Source organism: Equus quagga, chromosome 16 (genome assembly GCF_021613505.1).
Source record: "Equus quagga isolate Etosha38 chromosome 16, UCLA_HA_Equagga_1.0, whole genome shotgun sequence".
In the NCBI taxonomy this organism is placed as follows: Eukaryota; Metazoa; Chordata; class Mammalia; order Perissodactyla; family Equidae; genus Equus; species Equus quagga.
In genome coordinates this window covers 10,412,393-10,433,341 of record NC_060282.1, presented here as the reverse complement: position 1 = coordinate 10,433,341, position 20,949 = coordinate 10,412,393, and the positions used below count along the sequence as shown (strand labels likewise).

Below are 20,949 nucleotides of genomic sequence, written 5' to 3'. Positions count from 1 at the left end.
TGAAAGAAACAGACTTCCAAATGGAACATTATGATATGATATGATAAAGGTGAAAAAAGAAGGGACTCCTGAGGAAGGTCAGAAAGACCTTGAAGGGACTTCTAAGCTTAGTTCTTGAAGGATGGATTTGCCATTTCAGGCCATCCAGTTGGGGGTGACCTTGGCATTTGGATTAATGCTTTATATTTTTCCAAACATTATTTGAATGCACTTTCTCCCAGATCTGTCTGTTCTGATCCTCACCAGCTCAAGTGCCGGGCACACTGTGGGCACTCAGTGCACACTTGTCAGCGAGGAATGAAGGAGTGGATGGGCGAGCAGGCACCTTCCTCATTACCTTTGCAGCCTCAGCACCAAGCACATGCCTGGTTCCCAGCAGACATCCCATACGGGTGCTGGGTGAGGCAGGAAGTGGAGGCATCATCGCATCCTCATTCGATAGATGAAACTAACACAGAAGGCACAACCCCATGGTCACGGTCGTCCAGCTAATTGGGAGAAGTGTTGAAAACAGAAGAGTAGTCATCTAATATGAGACTCCATCCACCCAATACACACCCTATTCTCTTAAAGACTGATTTTTCAAAGAACAAATATTTCCAGATCCACAGTCAAAGGTTTTGTCTCAGTGTCACGTCACGAAATAGTCCCAAGAACGCGAGTTTTCCCATTACCCTGCCCAAAGAGTTCCTCCGCTCACGGCCTTAGATGGTTTCCAGAATAAAGTGCTCCCATTCATTCATTCATTCAACAAGCAGTTATCAATGCCCAAACACCGACTCCCTGCCACGCTCTGTGCCAAGAACTGGGCAGAGAGCATAAGGGCCTCGCCTTCCCTGAGCAGTTGACTGTCACTCAGAGACTGTCTCAACCAGAGAGTCTTCTTGATCCTTTATGAGCTCTTTCTTCCCAGAAATCATGCTCAATGTGTGCTCTGGTTAGATCTCCACTGAGACCTTCCCTTAGAAGCATCATTTGGATTTAGTTTAACTGAGCCAGTGGTTCTCAGTCCTGGGACATACTAGAATCACCCAAAAAGATGAAAAACAAACACTGATCTCAGCCTCCATCCCGGACCCGATCAATCAGGATCTCTAAGGTGGAGAAGGAGACAGCCATCAGAGATTCTCAAGGTGCCCAAGCAATTCAAATGAGCAGGCCCATTAGAAACTGTTGAACCGGCGTTTCTACAGCATCCTCTCAACAGTTCAGTGTGCAAGGGTCACCGAATCGAGTCAAAAGGCCCGAACGCCAGGCCTGAGTCTTCAACCAATCTGCCATATGAGTCTGAGCAAGGCGCTTCCCTTCCCTGGACTTGGCTGCTTGTCTCCTGTGTGAAATCAAGGAGCTTAGGGAACCAGGGGACCTGCCAGGGCCTTTCCAACGGTCACAGTCCGTGCATCTGCAGAAGTCCTCAGTCGTTTAGAACCCACTCCATCCAAGAGGGTGAACACCTGCAGTGGCCAGGAAATCAGCAGGGAATCAACGCTCCCTGGGCACCTCCTGGTGCATTGCAACAGTTCATTTGGGTGGAGAGAGTATTGGCTCGTCTTGGTGTTCCTCCACCCACATCAGAGCAGTAGGAAGATTCTTCCATTTAAACTCTGAGGCTAACAAATGAATCCATATCAGAGATAGTTCAATTACCCTCCCCTCCCCATCCTCTTCCCGTCCCGAAGTGCTCACTGCTGCTCTCCCCTGGGCACCAGTAAAAGGGCTCAGTAGGAGCCTTACTGTCCCTCACGTGTCCACATACTCTCCTGGCTACCAACCTCGGGCTCTCTCCCCTTGCCCCAGGGATATGTGGCACAGCGGTAACCTCTGGCTGAGGCCCTGACAGCAACACATGATCTACTCCATGTTGACTGGATTAGGCCCTAGAACCTTCTTTCCTCAGACTGCCCCCAGGTAGCACCAAATCCAGTTTGTCACAGCCTCCCAGAGGCCACGGGCATCTCTTGAAACCTGAAATACCGCACATCAGGATTCTTCCATCCTACATCCCCTAAGAGGGTCGTGTCCTCATCACTACAAGGACCATTTTCAGGCATCACCAGACCAGGCTCCCGCATCTGCTTATACTCACATCAGAATCACATTCTCTTAGGATCCAAAGAGACTGGGGATGGCAAGAGTCAGTTGTCTACTTCCAGGCTTTCGAGCCTGCTACGACATTTCCGCCAAATATCCATCCAGGTTCCTCCTCCTCAGTCAGGGTACACAGCCTCCCTGGCCAGCTCTGATCTCCAGGGAGTCCACCATCATCCTGCATCTCCTGGCCTGGCTCCCCTCAGGGCTCACCATCGGCATGTCCAACAAAGCTGGGCGTTCTCCACAGGACCTGGCCTCTTCTGTTCTCCAGGATAATGGAGCCTGACTCACCCCAGAGAGGGTCCCCACGTAATCAGATATATGGACTGAGGCGTGTGTTGCTTGTCATCCTTACCAGGTGGCTCCACAGCCCCCTGACTTGGAGGAGGGAATAAGTGATGCCTTGAGGGTGCATCTAGCGATGCCTCATTGTCATGGTCCTACTGAAAAGCGTTTTCATCATCCCTGCTGGGGGCCAGAGAGGCAACAGCCTGGGTAGTATGCCACTTCACACGGAGACCCAAGAGGGAGGGCACGTGAGGCCTGTCTGTGTTCTCTGACCAGGCAGGGGCCCAGTCCTATCCATCGATGGTCTCTACCCAGAACCAGGGGCCTGGATTCAGTCTCATTTTTCCCATAATAACAGGGCAACCTTAGGCAAATGACTTCATCTCTCTAGGCATCAGTCTTGCTTTCTCTAAAGTGATTTTAATAAAATCTACTTCATGGGGCTGTTGTGAGGAATATTGAGAAGCACAGGTAAAACACTCATTAATTTCATTTAACTTAACTTGATTCATGCCCAAAATTCTCCCGTTAATTCTCTATTGAGCTGAAACAGAAATTCACATTCCCAAGGGAGCGTGTTCTACGTTATCATTCTATCTGCAGCACCTGGGATGGGCTGGGGCCCTTGGCAGGCCCTCAGTGCGTGTTAACAGGGTGAACTGGAATTGAATTAATCAGCGTTAGGGTAGGAATCCACCGCAACCCAGCTTTCCAGTGGGAGAGATGCAACCAGCTGAGAGACCTAGGACCTACGGCAATAAATAATGACCATGGCAAAAACCCAACACAGAACGAAACTGCAACCTGTCCGAATACTGGATGTTGTTTTCAAGTCCAGAGTTCAAGTCAATCGAGAATTTCCAGCTAGGTGCTATGGCACGCTCAATTTCCTACATTCCAACAGTATTCCAATAATGCCTTTAACAGCTGCCTGGCTGATCTCCTTCCTTCAGTGACTTGTGCCTCCATTCCATACTGGACACTAGCCCGAGTGACCCTTCTAATGCAGATCCAGTCACCTCACTCCCCTGCTTAGACATTCCCTAGTCTGTTAAGGCAGCTTAGGGCTCCATCTGTAATCTAACCGCTGCCTCCCTCTCCCAACACACCCCCTATCTCTGTCCTCCAGGCCAGACAGGCTGCCCTTCAAAGGGCTTTATTGCGGCTGCTAATTTAAATGCCTTTCTTCCCCACTGGACTCAAAGCTCCAAGAGGGCAAGAATCCAGGCCTCTCTTGCTCTTATCCCCAGTGGCTGCCATGGTGCCAGGCACAGGTGAAGTGCTCAAGGAGTCTCTGTTGAACGAGTGGCCCAGTCATGCTGAGAATGATCTGCCACCAGTTGAAAAGCAAAGAACACACAAACAGAAATAGCAACTGCATGACCCCAGATTCTGGGTCAGATGAGACGATAAATAGTCTTTTCTCCATGGTGGGTGAAGAGCCCCCATTCGGGGTTACTAGAGTTATTAGCTTGTTCAGTGCCCAAAGTCCCCAGTGTGAGGGTCTTATCCTATTGGAGGAGAATCTGAGCAAACATCCTGACTCTCCAGGAGGGGAGCTCACACTTCACCGTGAGCATCTGGATCGGGATGTCGTAAAAGTCAACGCCACTCATCTGGATCCTTAGCCCCCTCCCAGTTCCCAGTTCAGTGAAAAGCTCCCACTAGCCAGCGGATTGTGGAAAACAACCCAATTCTGACGTGAGAGCTAGTTCTGACTCAACAGAGAAGGAGTGAGTACAGCCCCGATGCTTCTCCATCTCCTTTTGGGTCAGCTTTCTTTCCACGTCAACCAGTGTGTGTTCATCTCTGACCACCAACACAGCATTCTAATTTCCTGAAAATCACCTGGGGAACTTGATCAATGAGTGGGAGGCTGGACACTGTCTTTCTAGAAGTTTCTGGAAGCTGATGAGAGTATGACGAATTGTCTATTTTGTTTTGTATATACTTAACAAAATAAACTCATATTTCCATGGCATTTTAAAGTCGCCAAATTGTGTTCTATCTTTCCATCATCCGTATCCTGCTCTATTTTCCTCCATAGCTCTTATTACCATTTAACATACTAAAATGTTTTCCTATTTGTTATGTTTATCTTCTGCCTCCCCAACTAGAATGCTCATTCCAAAGGATTGTTTTTCTTTCTTTTGCTCACCGATATATTCCAAGCGCCTCAAACAGTGCCTGCGCATAACAGATGGTTGATAGACATTTGCTGAACGAATGAATCTGCTCATGTGGTCATTATCACCTTCTAAGGCACATATTTTTATCCCCTTATATCAAAAAGGAAATTGAGGCTTAGAGAAGTTAAATTACTTTTTGAGATTATGCAGGTATCCTTCAAACTAAGATGTGGCTTACTCTAAATCAACTGAGATCTTTTTTAAGTCAAATCAGAAGAATCTGAATGCAGGAAACTTCTAGAAGCCAACTCATAAGATGAAGGGGCCGACAGGATGCTCGTGGGGCAATCCTTAGATAGAAGAACTGTGCATGGACAATATCACATGATGTCCAGTACTGACAGTCGGTGCTGGAAGAGGTGAGAGAAAAATGGATTACTGCGCCATGGAAACAAGAGGAGGCTTCAGAAAGGGGTGACCCAGGAACCAGCCCCTGGAGACCGGGTAGGAGTCACTATTACATGGAACTGATATGAACCTCTAAGTTTTTCTAGGTCTGAAAAGTTTCCCACCCCAAAGTTCAGCTCTCTGGACCTACAGACTCACATGGACGGGATTCATTTGTTCCATAAACATCTACTGATCACCACCAAGTTCCAAGGTACAGTGCTGGGTATGCAAGGACAGACCAGCATGGGGCGGGGAGGGGACACAGGCCCATAACCTAATAATTAAGAAAGGAAAGGATGTCAGTAGCTCAAGGAGCAATGTAAGGGCATCCTGGACCACCAATCCAATGCCTCCACTGGTAATTATTATTTCGTTTGTTTGTTTGACTTTATTATTTAGTATTTGATTCTTTGATGTGTTAATATTTTCAGCACATAATCAACGCTCAAATATTCCATGGAATAAAATAGCGAATGAATAAATGAGTGCATGAACAGGTGTGGGGTTCTTCACATGTGGAAACGGATGCTGGGGACCACCGTGTCATTTGACTTTGATCCTCACGAGTAAGGCAGAGGCAGTGGTGATCTCCTTATAGATGTGGAATTAAAGGTCAGAGAGCACAAGCAACCACTAGCAAGTACAGGCACCGGGATGCCAGCCACAGTCCACATGATCCTCGCCACTGCAGGTGACCTTCTGTGTGTCATCTTCACAGCAACTTTGGGGCTCGCCTTTGTTCCCTCTGCTTTATTGATAAAGAAACTGAGAGCCATCTGCCCAAACTCAAACTGGATCCAAACTCAGACTGACTAATGAAGAGGGGCCTAAGGAAGTAGAGGAAAGCAAGTGCAGATCACTTTTTCAGGAACTTCAATGCAGAAGGAAGGCTCCTTGCACTCTGTCCACCCGCAGGCCTGTTCTCATCACGGGGCATTACACTCAGTCTGGACCACCTCCGCCAGCTTCCACACCCCTGCCCCAGGGCTGCGAGTTGGCCCCTGAAAGGGGCAGAATCAAAATTTATTAAATGGCTTTTTAAAAAACAATTCATAATTATTACACATTTATGCTACAAAATTTCTTTGCCTTCAGCAAATGCATTATGTTCTATAATTAAGATTTTCATATCATACATGCTCCACTGACAAAATGCCAAGAAAGACAACCTTTCTTGAGTCAACATAGTTTTTAGATAGTTTTTAATTAACTTTAATTTAGAGATGCTTCACTCTGCTGAGGCAGGAGCAAGTGGAATTATCAACAAAATTCCTAAAGCAATACTAGTTTTGGAAACGAACCCTGATTTTTCCATGACCACATTCATACACTGTAAGGGGTTACATCCAAGAAATTGTAATCCCAGATGATATTATGAAATATTTTAACTTGATCATATAAATCACCAGCACTGATGGTCACTTTCAGCATTTCTTAAGCCGTATCGAGATCTATGTGGAGTATCTTAAGTTCTTCTCTCAAATCTTAATTCTGGTATATTATGAGGAAAACCAAAAACAGTAGTATGCTGTTCAGCTTTGCTCCTCAAATGATACTATGCCTAGATTCCTAATGAACAGAAATACAGCCTCTACAGAATTTAGTTTGGGGATTATTCGTACATGAATCTTCTTCGAGCCAGGCAAATATTTTTGTCTCCTTGTTTCATTTTCCTTTTATTTTACTGGAATGTCATTTTTGTTGTAGATTTCATATGCAGTTTTTTTTTTTTTTTGAGGAAGATTGGCCCTGAGCTAACATCTGTTGCCAATCTTCTTTTTTTTTTTCCCTTTCCAAAGTCCCAGTACATAGTTATATATCCTAGTTATAGGCCATTCCAGTTCTTCTATGTGGGATGCCACCAAAGCAGGGCTTGATGAGTGGTGCATAGGTCCACGCCCAGGATCCGAACCAGCAAAGCCCAGGCCACCAAAGTGGAGAACGCAAACTTAACCACTCGGCCATGGGGCCGGCCCCTCACATACAGTTTTGATTTTGCTTCTCTAAACTTCTATAAAATATTTTTTAATCCTTTTAAAAGTATAATAGTCAAACTTAGATTTTTTTATTAAGCTTTTATTAAGGTTAATGGAAACTGAAAGTTCATACTATTATAAGAAGTGTGTCTAGCACAAATTTAAAATGAATTTCATTGTCTGGTTAAAACAGCTTTTTAAAATTTTAGTATCACCCAGTTCTCACACAGGAAGTGACAAAGATCAGGGAAGAGCAAAATGCTTCCTGAGTCAACGGGAAAGATTCCCAGCCTCCTATGGCTAATGCTGACCACTGGTAGATTTGGTGTCTTAAAATACTGCAGCAGAGCATTCTCTGAAGACCCATGAGGCATGGATACTACTATACCCATTTTAAAGATGGGGAACTGAGGCTCAGGGAGATAAATATACATGATGCATAGATATAACTATATCCATCTTAAAGATGGAGAACTGAGGCTCAGGGAGATAAATATCCATGATGCATGGATATAACTATACCCATTTTAAAGATGGAGAACTGAGGCTCAGGGAGATAAAGTGATTGGCCAGACCTTCCTAGCAGTTGTTACTGAGAAGATGCCTCCATTACGGCCAAGGATGCCCATGTCCTAGTCCCCAGAACGTGTACCATTTAGGTTACATGGCAAAGGCTAATTAAGGCCGCAGATGGAATTAAGGTTGCCAATCAGCTGACCTTTAGATTAGGAGGTTATCCCGGATTACCCAAGTGGACCCAATGCCATCACGAGTGTCCCTTAAAGTAGAAGAGGGAGGCAGAAGACGCCAGCGTTAGAGACTTGAAGATGCTACGCTGACTTTAAAGATGGCGGAAGGGGCTGTGAGCCGAGGATGGCAGGCAGCTTCTGGAAGCTGGAAAATGTAAGGAAAGACACTCTCCCCTAGAGCCTCCAGGAGGAACACAGCCCAGCCGACACCTTATTTTAGCCCAGGGAGACCCATTTCAAACTTCTGACCTCCAGACCTGTAAGATAACATATTTGTGTTGTTTTAAGCCACTAAATTTTTGGTAATTTGTTACAACAGCCATAAAACTAATATACATGGCTTTCTCCCTTACTTCTCAAGTCAAGTCTGCTCAGAGTCACCTTAAACAAGAGAACTTGCCTGAAGTGACCCCCTGCCACGCTCCCTCTCCTTCCCCGGCTGGATGAATTCTTCATAGAATTCACCACCTTCCACTGTATCATACATTCGCTCACCTCCTTGCCTGTTGTCTGTCCTCCTGCACCAGAATGCAAGCTCTCAGAGAAGTCGTCTTTGAGTCCTTCCTCACTCTTGTCCCCGTCCCCAGAGCCTTGCTTGGCACAAAGTCACGCACCATAAACAGCTAATGAATGCCCGAATTTGTCGCTCACCACCCCCTTGTGAAGTGCAGATCTCCATTTCACTCACGGGAAACTGGACTCAGAGAAGTGACACGGCCTTTTCCCCACACCAGGCAGGCAGCCGGGCTTGAGAAAAAAACTCATCAGCTTTGCACTTGCTCAGCCTGGGTTCAAACCCCACCTCTGCTGCTTACCAACCACAGGAGCCTGGGGGGTCCCGTCTCAGCTCCTTCCTCTGCAGCAGAGAAGGGCCTGCCCTGTGCAGTACATTAAAGTTGGGGGAAGCCTGTAAACCATGGCAAGCCCTAAATCAAGGGGACTATGCATCTGTCAGGGACCATGAGTGACATTCTGCTCAGACTGTCACATTCTGCTCCACACTGTCATGAAGAAAGCAGAATTCTGCTTCTCACTTGTTAAAGGCTCCTGGGCTGCCAGATCCCCCAGCAGCTCCTCCCTTTTCATCCCCACCATTGCCACCGTGGAGCAGGTCAGATTAGCCCCAATCTACAGATGAGATCATTGCGGCCCGGAGAGGTGAAGTGACTTGCCAAAAGTCACAACTACCGCCTGTCACAGCCAAGACTGGCAGCAAGGGTTTCTACCCAGCACCCTCTCTCCCACTCCCAACACCTAAAGACCTCAAAAAGTGAACTCGATTCGATCTCTGTATCTTGGTTCCGATGTGTGCACAGCCCACTGAATTCTCCAAGGAACTTTAGGCACCAGGCACCTCTCCTCTGGGGCACTGATGGCGGTAATTTTGCATTTAGTTTTGTGAATCTTTGAATAATGTTTGTCTTCCCCGCTACCTATAAGCTCCAGGGCATCAGAGAACCAATGGTTTTGGGTTCACATTGGCTCCCCTGGTGCACAGTGTAGAGAATGGCACATAGTAGGTGCTTTATATATTTGCAGAATGAATAAATGGCTGTTAAGACCAGGCTCTAACCTCCACCACCAAACTTCTCAAACACCAGCTTCAACCAAGATGGACCAGATTCTCTCTTCATTCAATCTCACCGTGAAGCTACCTGCTCCATCTCTCAGCCTGGGGGAGCCACGTGTGCTCTGAACTGGGCCTGCTAGTCTTCAAGAGCCCCTATGAAGCCAAAGCATTCCTCTTCCCAAAATAAATATCCAGGGCAGAAGTCCACTCCCACGGTGCTGAAAGCATTTCGCTCCTTTAAACATCATTCTCCTGCTTCCTATTTTATCCTTAACCAGGCAACCTGAAGCTTTAGCAGGGTATGTTTTTCTCTCCTCCAGATTTAAAGAAAAAAAATATATATATTGGAGGTATTTTTAACTGAGAACACCCAGCCCCCACCCCCACCCCCAATACCCTCTTCCAGAATCTGTGCTCAGACATCATCACATCTCTGCCCAAGCCATGGGCTTCTGCTTCTGCCTTGGGAGGCAGAAGTGACTCGGGCCATAAATCCTCATCCGTGGCTGGTAATCCACATGGGGAGGAATGACAAATGCTCTATTTAGCCCTATTTCCAAGGAAATTAGAATTACAAATTGGAGCTATCTCTAAGACCTGCTTGAGCATAACCTTTGGAAATGAAAGTGGGGAGGGTGCCTGGGAGGACTGGCATTTGACTAGCCCTTTTTCTTGTCAGGTCAGCTTTTGCACAAATCTGCCCGCACAGTGGAAATCGCCCCCTCTCCTCCCTAGCACCACCAATTAGAGCAGGTGGCCCTGGAGTATTGACTCCGCTTTGCTCACCGCTAAAGGCACCACAAACCAGGTAAGCAATCACTTCCAGGGAAGTCCAGAAAATTGCTTCTTTAATTGCATAGATTCTAGGGCTAAGAATAATTTAATTGAAAAACAGCATTAATGGGAATCAAAGGGATTTGAAGAGGGGCTGGGCCAGAGACGCCCACGTGTCAGTGAGAGACTGAGTTCTCTAAAGGGCGTGGAGAAAAGGGCTTGGTCAAAGATCCATCACCACCACGCCCATTCCATGCATTTCCCCCCAGCGCCCTAATGCCCCGCCCCCCGACATGCCTTCATTGAGATGCTCAGCTCAAACCACAGAGAACCGCCAAGGAAGGAGGTTATCCTGTTTGGTTCTGTTTTCTCAATTTTGCAGCAAGTAGTGAGACACAGGGAATGGTGGGTGGGTTCCAGGAGTCCTGTGTTTGTGCCCTGCTCTGGCCCCATTTAGGACCCTGGTGAAGTCACCTAGCCTCCTGGAGACTCTTTTCCCCACCTATTTATTTCCTTTATTTACTTAACTACTACTTTCAGAGCAAACGCCAGATAATATCCTGAGTGCTTTCTAAATACCAAGTAATTTAATCCTCATAGCAAGCCCACAGACCAGCCCCCAATTTGGAACCCTTTTCTTCAGATCAGAGACCTGGGAGGGACAGAGAGGTTAAGCAACTTGTCCCAAGTGACACGGCCGGTAAGTTCCAGAACCGAGACTGGAACCCAGGCAGTCTGGCTCCACAGCCCGCCCTCGGACTGTCACAGGGAGATGATACAGTGCGTTTCCCGCTTTGGTTTAGACCATGCCCCTTCTGGTGCTTTCTCACCTGCCTCCTGCCCTCACCCAGCCAGCACCACTCATGCCTAGCAGTAAGCTCTGCTCCCACACTCTGTAGGAGAACACTGGGAATTCTGAGTAGGTGTCCTCATGGGTCCTGTCCCCACTGGAGGTCTCTACACCAAATATCAGAGACTCATTACTATTATTCCAAATAGCTCGGCAGAGATTCATAATAAAAAGACAGCACTGTGCACAGGATAAGAGCAAGGACTCTGCAGGCCAACAGCCTGGGTTTGAATTTGGGTAAGTCATGTCCCTTTTCTGTGCCTCATTTTCCTCATTTGTAAAAATAAAGAAATAAGATAATAAAACCTACTTCATAGGGTCATACAAATTAAGAAAGTAAAAATAAGTAAGGCTCTAAAGAATGCTATGGGCAACACAGTGAGTATTAGGTAGATGCGAGGTGCTGTCAGCACAGTTACTGAGGGTGAAACTCATCTGAGGCCAGGGCTTTGTGGCTCTGTGGGCCGTTCTGCAGGATGGTAGGAGCAAAGGGTGTGGGGTTTGGCGGCATCAGACTCAGATCCAAGCAGAAGTGGGACCGTGGTCACATCGCTCAGCATCTCCCAGCCTGTTTCTTTAATGTAAATGGAGAAAATAATTCCTGCTCATCTATCTCACCTGGTTGTGAGGATTCAATGAAACAAAGTGAGCGAGAGTGGTTTGGAAATTGCAAAGTAATCTAAAAAACAGTGAGCTTTATTCTTAGAAGAAATTATTGGCGAGAAGCTGTCAGGGGCCTTGGGTTTCTGAGGAATCATATGGGCTAAGACCGCCAGGCGTTTCCAGGCAACGTGCTCAGGGCTCAGTCAGCATCATCTTGTAATTCTCACTACTCTGTGCCCATTTTACAGACTGCAAAACCAAGGCTCAGACAGGCGGAAGGACAGGCTGGTGTCATGGGAAGTGGTAAATGGAGATTTAGAGCTAAGCCCCAAATGCTCTTAATCGTGGCATTACGTTGTCACGTTCGTGTCACTGTCATTTCGTGGAGAAGCCGAGAGCTGGCCTTTGAGAGAGGAAGAGAGTCAGGCCACAGGCGAGGAGGTCAAGAGGCAGCGCCTGACAAAGGCACAGAGGGCGAGAGGGCAGGGCCAGCTCTCTGGGCCTGGGGCACCTTCACTCTGTGCCCACCGCCCACCGCAGGACAGTGACTCGCCTTTCTGTCTCCCCCACTGGACTCTGAGTTCACTTGGGCGGAGACACATCATCTTCCATTTCTATACCCCACACACCCAGCCCAGTGCCCAGCGCAAATACTTTGGAGTGAAAACGAAAGACTGAATGAGATGAGTTTCCTGGAGCGTAACAATCATGTTAAGAAAAAGTAAGAAAAAGGCTCCCATGAGCCGTAAGGCGGTGAAGTCACCTCCCCCAGCCCTCCAAACCAAATTAACTTTTCCCTCCTCTGGGCCCCTTAGTACCACTGTTACGATGACCAGAAAAAGATCAATCAATAAAATCATTATCAATATCATTTACTGAGCTGTTACCATGTGCCAGGCAGTTCACCTACAGAATCCCATTTAAACCTTCCAACTACCCCCATTTTACAGATGAGAAAATTGAGGTTCACAGAGGCCCCATGACTGGCCCACCATCATACAGGTAGCAAAAGCTTGACTTAATCCCAGGGCTCTGTTTCAGAACCAGAACTTGGCTGTTTTTCTACATTCCCTCTCTGTTTGCCTGTAAAACATCCCATGAATTTCCAGGCGAGAAGCCTGTCCTCCATGTGCCTGTGGACCAGGTACCCCGCACAATGCCGGTCACGGAGTAATGCACTCCGTGGACACTGACAGAGATGAGCCACGCTTAACCACCTGTGTCTGTTCAAATGCTGAGCTCTTTATGGGATGAGGGTCTGGAAGCAGAAGCCAGGTTAGGGTTTCTCTCTCAAAGCAGGAGAAGCACCAGATGACCTTCTGGTCCGTGTTTCTTCCTCAGGGCTCTGCAGTGGCTTCTGCACCCCCCATCTCAGCATGGGTCACCAACCTCGAGCTCCTGTCAAGGCAGTGCATTAACTGTGGCCAATGAGATCAGTGACCAATTAGTGACTAATTTGGGAAGGGCTATTCGAAACAGCTTGGCCAACTGCATCAGGCCACGCATCACCTTGACCTAAGGGCACCCAGCCTGGAAGCGGACAGAGCACAGGGGCTGAAACAATGGAGCTCAGGAGACCCAGGCACTGGTCTCCTTCACCACTAGTAAGCTGAGCGTCCTTAGGCAAACTCTCTCCCCTCTCTGGGCTCAGGGTCTTCATCCCAAAGGCCTCGTCCAGCTCCAGAATTCTATAGCTCTGGGACACCATTAACGCCATGCATCCACGTGTCAGCAGAAATCCCCAGGGAACACGTAATTACTGGCACTTAACCAACCCGTAGTTAACTCCGGGTAATTTCCAGAGGATTTACTGCAACTCTGAAAGCTATTTTGTGAGGGAAGCGATGTATATTCCACACTGACAGTGCAAGAGGCAAGTTCTGTATCTCCAAGCCCATAAATTACCCAGAGTGTCAGGAGGACAAAAACTACCAAGGGCTTGTTACAAGCAGGCTGCCTCCCAAACAGAAATCTGGATTTATAGAAAGCTATAAAAAAAACGTCGGAGATGAATTTAAAGCCAGAAGCATGGGAGAGGTATGTGTGGGAGAAAGTGTGTATGTGCACAGCCTCAAGAAGTCAAAATAGCAAAGGCAGAGAGGAATGTCCAATGCATCTAATTACGATGAACGTGCCCTTTTGTCTGATCCCATTCAATCAACATTTCCGGAGCTCTCCTAGGATCAGGCCCCCTGCTGGGGGGGAATGAGGGTGAGTCAGATGGGGCCTGGCCCTGAACAAGCTTAAGCCTGTGGTACGCACTCTCTCGATGTGATGCTGAGTCCATCTTAGAATCCTTCTGCTCAGTTCTCTCATCCACAAACTGAGAATCCATAAACTACATCAGGGAGTGTTCTGAAGGCATCGTAAGATAACATGTGCAAGAAAAAGGCTTTTAAAAATTAGTGATAACGTACCTATAAATGAATGCACGGCAGAATGGGCAGGAAAGGGTCATCATAAAGATACTGACAAAAAATATAAAAGATGCTAACAGTCTCTGGAAGAGGGCTATGGAGAAGACATTGTTAGAGAAAAGAGAGTGGAGAGAAGGTGGGGGAGGAGGCGCCTCTGGGTGGAACAGGAAGGATCACACAGTGATGGGAGGTTTGTGAGGAAAGGAAGGAGAGATGGCAAGAGAACAGGAAGAAGGAGGAGGAACTGAGACTAAAGAAACAGAGCAGAGTAGTGGGGAAGAGAGAAGACGATAAGAGAACATAAACCAGAAGGAGCCAAGACAGAACAGGAAATCAATAAAAATGCCTAAAGTTGATTCATCAAGAGACAGCAGCCCAACCACATGACGTAGAGACGTGGAGAGAACCACCGGGCAGTCTAAGAACAGAAAGAAGGAGAAGAGGCTGCCTCTGCGATTGGGGGTGGGGATGGCGCAGGAAGGGGCAGGACTGTGGCTTTTCATTTTAAACCTGCGAGTACAATTTGGGGCTTGACTTACATGCGCGTATTCCTTTGATAAAGATAAAAATAACTGAAAACCTTTGTAAGGGATGGAAAAGGAAGTTAAGGCTGAGTAAGGACCACACGCCGGACACTGCCCTCAGCAACTTATCAATGCTGTGTCATTCGTCATCCCAATAACCCCACAGGGTCATCAAATCCTCTTTTTATTTCCCATTTAACTGCACCGACTCCGTGCATTTGTCTTGAGGATTAACAGAGGCAACACAGGTAAAGCATCTGGACAAGTGCCTGGGGACACATAAATGACATCTGGGGAAATCTACTGTCAAAGATATTGACAGACACTCCTCCCCTTCTTGGGAACCACACTGTTCCCTGTTTTGCAGTGGCTGTCGTGCTGTCTCATGACCCTCACCCCCAAGGACACACGTTGGGAAGGGGGATCCAGCAGTGGGCACCGAGTTCCTAACTTGAGAACCGAAGCAGCAAGGTCAGTCCCTCTGCGGGGACAGAGAAAGGTCAAGCTCAGACGCTGTGGGGGACCATGTCCCACCCGGCGGGGAGAGTCTGCAGAGAGAAGCAGAGATGACAGGCCGGGTCTGGGCAGTCCTCCAGTCCCCGGCTCCAGGTGTTCCTGGCCTCCAGGTAAAGCCCCACTCCTCACTAGGTCCTGCTCTTGATAGTCCTTGGGGCCCATGAGCCAATAAGCACCCTGAGATTCCTCATCTGGTTCGAGCAGAGCCTCCTTCACTGGCTTCCAAAAGTGTCAAGAGGATTTAAAAGCCAACAGCATGCAGATCTCTTTAGGAGTCTCCAAGAACAGGTTGCTGGCCCCTGGGGCTCCCGACGGGGAAGGAGAAAGATGCGGGGGAAAAAAAAAGGAGGAAGCATGTGCATCCAGGGGATTCTGCACTTGGAACGCTGCTACTTTATAGCTTAGGAGAAACTCAGCAGAGCAAACTCTGGTCACAGCTAGCGAACTATTCTTTGCATTTCCATCTTTGCAACCCACGATCTGTGCCATTTGGATTTCATGGTCTAAAAATATCTCCCAAACTTCCAAGTATGTTGGCATGAGCTGGTGGACTCAAATTTTTAATCCATTTGCAAATGTTTTTACACAGCTCTTTTTTTTTCCCCCCTCAACTTCTATTTCTTGCTGAATCACTTCCATCACTCAGTTTGACATTTATTGTGAGCAGGAAGGAAATCATCTCAAACACAAATGTCAACCCCGGCCCCGAAGGCTGCAGAGATAGCGTGGGAGACAGAAGGGGCCCACTGTTTAGAGAGTGCAGTGTGCTGCCACGGATACAGTGGGGAGAGCGTAAGCTTTGGTATTGCCTATTCCTGGCTGCATCTGGCGGTGTGACCCTGAGCGAGACACTGAACCTCTCTGAGCATATTTCCTTAACTGCAACATGGGGACAATGCAATTCAGTTTAGCAGAGCTGCTGCAGATATCCAATGGGTTAGAGGACCACGCGCACCTCCCTAGCCCAAGGAAGGAGCGTCATCAACAACCTGACTCTGAATTTAGCCACCACCTTTGAAGAACTAACCACCACATGTGTCCTTACGCCACCAACCCTTCTCCACTCGGCAGCAAAGTCATCCCCACCAAACACAAATCTCATCATGCCGCTCCCTGTTGGGGAACCCAGTGGCCTTAGGGTCACACTAAAATGTTCACTGAGGTCTAGACAGCCACATCCAATCTCCATCCTCACCTCACACCGGCATCCCCAACTGCCTGCCCTCCAGCCTCCATGCAGGATGTTCCCACTCTGCTCACACGGTTTTGCCTTCAATTTCAGGCCCTGCGAAGTGGTCACTTCCTCCCCCTCTCTACCCCTTTCTCCACCTCTCCAGGCCCCTACTCGTGTTAGCAAAATGACTGCAGATGCTCCAGATCTCACACCCTCACACCCACCACCCACAGAAGATACCTCTGCTGGGTATTCTCCCCCCAAGTCCTCAGATTCACCAACTTCTCCCATTGGCTCGGACTGGGTGGCACCCTCTTTGCTGTCCCCACCACTGGGGCCAGAGGAGGCAGGCTGAGCAGCTGACTCCAAAGAGGATCCTCTTCTGGAGTTGGACCTGGGGTTAAGCCCAGCCAAACAACATGGTTAAGAATAGGGAAGGAGAAAGTCCTCAAAGGGATATCAGGGAATGATTGGTGGGAGAAATTCGGGCTAGATGTGGGAGGCAAGTGATCAATGGTCCACCCCCATTCCCACTGGTTAAACAGGGGGCAGGACCGGAATTGTAGCAGGTCAGAGACAGTGAGGGCCTTAAAGTTTCACAAATGGGAAAAGTAAGGTCCAACGTGGGCCCAACACTCGCCATTGCCCAGTGGCCAGACCCCACCCCAAGGCTCATCCCACTGAGCTATGACAGCACCCCTTGTCCCCCAGGAAAATGTCCTTATGATTCAATCCATCTCAGGTTCACAAGTTCCAGCCACAGGCTTCATAACAGAATACGTGAGGAACGGTTTATGAATATGAAGTCTGGGGACAATGGGCTCAGAGGGGCTGACTCCACACCACCCCCCACAGGCAAAGACCCACGGAGCCAGGCGCAGAGCAGGCGACTCTGAAGAGGAAGAGCTCACCTGACCTTCGTCCTTCAGGAGCAGTCTACCTCTCCAACCTTCCCTCCGTTCCTAACTTCCTTCCTCTTCTCTCTGCCCCTCCCTGGGCGAGGAACAGGGATCGGGGGGTTGGGGGACAGAGGAGAAAGGTAGAGTTGCAAAGGGGTATAAAGGATGGAAGAAAGGGCTGCTTTAGAAAGTTCTTTCCAGAGAGGGATGGAATTAACCCCCAGAAGCGATCTGGGTGATGCCTTTTGTTTTGGGCCCTTCTGAAGAACTTCTACTCATCCCTCAAGACCCGGCTCAAGAATCACCTCCTTCATCAAGACTTCCTTGATCCACCTGCCATCCCAATCAGACTTTATCCATCCCTCCTGTGTGCCCCCTGGGGCGGGAGACACACTGAATTCTATTGGTGTGACCGTCCCCACAGCCTGAATCCTTGGGCATAGGGAATCAGTTGGTGCTTGATAAAAGTTGAATGAGTCAGTCAACAAGTAGAAGGCCAGGGGAGAATAAGATTTAGTCATGAAATAAACAGAAACACAGGCAAAACAAGAACGAAAGGGGTCTCCCACACAGGGCTCCATCTCTGGAGCAGCGAGGGACAGGACTTTGCAGAGAGTCCCGGCAGACGCCCGAAGATGCTAGCTGCCGCGAATATCTAACCCATGCCATTTTCTCCAATGAATTGATGAGATGAGATCTGATGTCCCCAGGCCCTCAAATAGGCCAGGAACAGCAGGAAGGCAGCGAGAACAGGACGAGCACAATGTCCGGCTGGCCTGCAGTGTCAAGGGGCTCAACTGGGCAGGAAAGTAGAATGATGGAACCTTTTCAAATGAAGTTCACTTTTCACAGAACATCCTGGAGTCCCTGGAGGGACGTCTAAAACCACATGGTCCAAACACCCACAGCTGTACCTCGTTTCTCACACCACAGCCCAACGCTGTTTTTTCAAATGTGGAAAAATAGATGTAACATAAAATGTACCATTCTAACCATTTTTAAGTGTATAATTCAATGACATGAAGCACATTCACATTGCTGTGCAGCCATCACCACTCTCCATCTCCAGAACGTTCTCCTCACCCCAAACTGAAACTCTGTCCCCACTAAACAGGAACTCTTCCTTCCCCGCTCCTCCTGGCCGTTGGCAGCCCCCACTCTACCTTCCATCTCTATGATTTTGACTATTCCAGGCACCTCATTTATGCGGAATCATGCAATATTTGTCCTTTTGTGGCTGACTTATTTCACTTGGTGCGATGTCTTCAAGGTTCATCCATGTGATAGCAGGTGTCAGAATCTCCCTCCTTTTCAAGGCTGAATAATACTCCATCCAAGTGCTGTTTTATCACCTCCCCGGGACCTTCCAACAAAGATGAGTCACTCCCTTCCTTCCAAGACAGCCGTCCCCGTGCAGTCAAGTCTGACTGTTACGTCAGCAGGTGATCCCACTACTTGGTCTACATGGCTCCTGGTACCGGCCCGTGAAACCACAGACTTGGGATGCAAGGCTCACAGCCGTCCTCGCTTCCTTCCTCCTGGCTAGAGAGACCTCAATCTATCTGGCAAGACCAAGGCTTTAGGTCACCCCCTGGCCATCCTACTCACCCTCCTCTAGACACGTTCTAGAGAGTCTGTCTGAGCCACTCTGTCAGTGCGTTCATCCCCTACAGGCTGGCCCCAAGCTGGGAGCAGTGACACCCCAGTGCACCTGACATGGCCTTTACCCACCTGGAGCTCACCATTCAGGGGAGACAAATGAGTAAATAAACTTACAGCTTACGACAGGGTGTTTCCAAAGATATGAAAATGGTGAAGACTGACTTGGAAGGGCTTGATCAGGGAGGCCCCCCTGGAAACGGAAGAAGCCATTTTATACAAGTTGAGGGAGAGTCTTCCAGGCAGAGAAAACGGTAAGAGCAGAGACCCTTCTCCAGGGGAGGCAGGACCTGGGGTGCCCTGGGAAGGAGAGTGTGTTTTGTGCCAAGATTAACAGACAGCCACTGAAGGACGACGAGCCGTGGGTACATGACCAAATTCACAATGGAGAAGGACAACTCTGGCATCCGGGTGGGGAACGGTGGGCAAGAGTGGAAGCCAGAAGAGAAATTAGGATACTTCAGGAGATGAGGTCAGAGATGCTGGGCAGCCCAGGATCATTAGATGGGGCTCCTGAGGCCAGCGACTATGACACAGCCATCTTCCTATCCTCCGCTCTTCTTACAGCAGAGCCTGGGGCTCAACACCAGGGGCTGCACCAGCCTAAGAGGTCCCTTCAAGGCTGACGGAGCCCCCAGCCCCCCAGGCTCAGATGCCAACTGGCTCCAAACCCTCTAACTCCCTTTCTTCCAGGAGGCTGGGCCAGAACCAGTCAATTCCTATTGATCTGTTTATTGCCATCTCTGAACACAGACAATCAACGGCTTAAAACATACGCTACACTCCACACACAACAGACTCTGGCTAAATTCTGCTAAATGGCTCAGATGGTTTGAGGAAACAACAGGAGAGCTGACCTGGCCCAACCAGAGTACAGGACCTTGCCAAAGGGTCCCCCAGGTCCTGGCGTGTTTGCAGAGTCCCCACGGAAGCCAGTTTTCCAACAGCAGCTTTCGAGGCCGGTGTTCAGATCTGAGTTTTGTTTGGAGCTCGGCTCGGATGCTGCAAGGCCAAAGGGATTAGTCAACAGTGTTTGTGAAACACGGACCTCTCGCCCAGCATCATGCCTGGCACTGTGGATTAGAAGAAAACACATCATGCGTGGCTCTTGCCTGCCACAGAGCCACGATCCGGTTGGGATACTCATGGCAAACGCTGCCAAGGCAGCGATTAATGCAGGATGAATCAGGGTGCCAGGTCCGCCGAAGCTCAGGGAGAAAAGCCCAGGAAAGGACCGGGAGAGGAAACACGCCTTATACTCCGGCCTATCTGGGTTCCCATCCAGCTCCACAGCCTACCAGCTGGGTGCCACCGGGCAAGTCACCCAACCTCTCTGAGCCTCCACTTCCTAATGTCCACCCTAGGTCATAGTGAGATTAAAATCATGAGTCACGTGCCTGGAATGTTACAATAATAATAGCAGCTTCCGTTTTACGATGCTTACTATGTGGCAGTGCTGTTCCAAGCACTTTATGTAAGTCAATGTATTTTATTCTCTCAACCCTCTTTAAGGAAAAAAACATAAGCACCCCCATTTTGCAGATGAAGAAATGGAGACCCAGAGGAACAAAGGAATTGTTCCAAGTTATCCAGCTAGCAAGTAGTCACCTGGGTGCCCAGTACTCACATGGTCCTTGTTCCCCACGCCCTGCCAAGGAGCAGGAGATGAAATGGGCTTGAGGCAGCAAAGACACTCAGAGAGGAGCTGCGACATGGTTAAAGGCATGAGTGTAGCTTTGTGCACCTATTATTCACAACAGCCAAAAGGTGGAAGGAAGCAGCCCAAGTGTCCATTACTGGATGGATGAAAAAACAAAATGTGGTATATCCACACAATGGAATATTATTCAGCCTTGAAAAATAAAGGAAGTGTTGACACATGTGACAACATGGATGAACCTGAAGGACATTATACTAAGTAAACTCAGCCAGTTACAAAAGGACAAATACCGGCCTGGCCCCATGGCCAAGTGGTCAAGTTTGTGTGCTCAGCTTCGGTGGCCCAGGGTTTCATTGGTTCGGATCCTGGGCATGGACATGGCACCGCTCATCAGGCCATGCTGAGGCAGCATCCTGCATGGCACAACTGGAGGCACTCATAACTAGAATATACAACTATGTACTGGAGGGCTTTGGGGGAAACAAGGAAAAAAAAAAGGTTAGCAACAGATGTTAGCGCAGGTGCCAATCTTTAAAAAAAAAAAGGACAAATACCATATGATTCCACTTATATGAGGTACCTACAGCAGGCAAATTCAGAGACAGAAAGAAAAATGGTGA

The 20,949-nt window shown here is 48.4% G+C and overlaps 1 protein-coding gene across 1 annotated transcript in view; it reads right to left on the bottom strand.

The window, feature by feature from the left end:
• KCNQ3 (potassium voltage-gated channel subfamily Q member 3) overlaps nucleotides 1-20,949 on the bottom strand; it is a 301,344-nt gene that overhangs the window by 261,153 nt on the left and 19,242 nt on the right.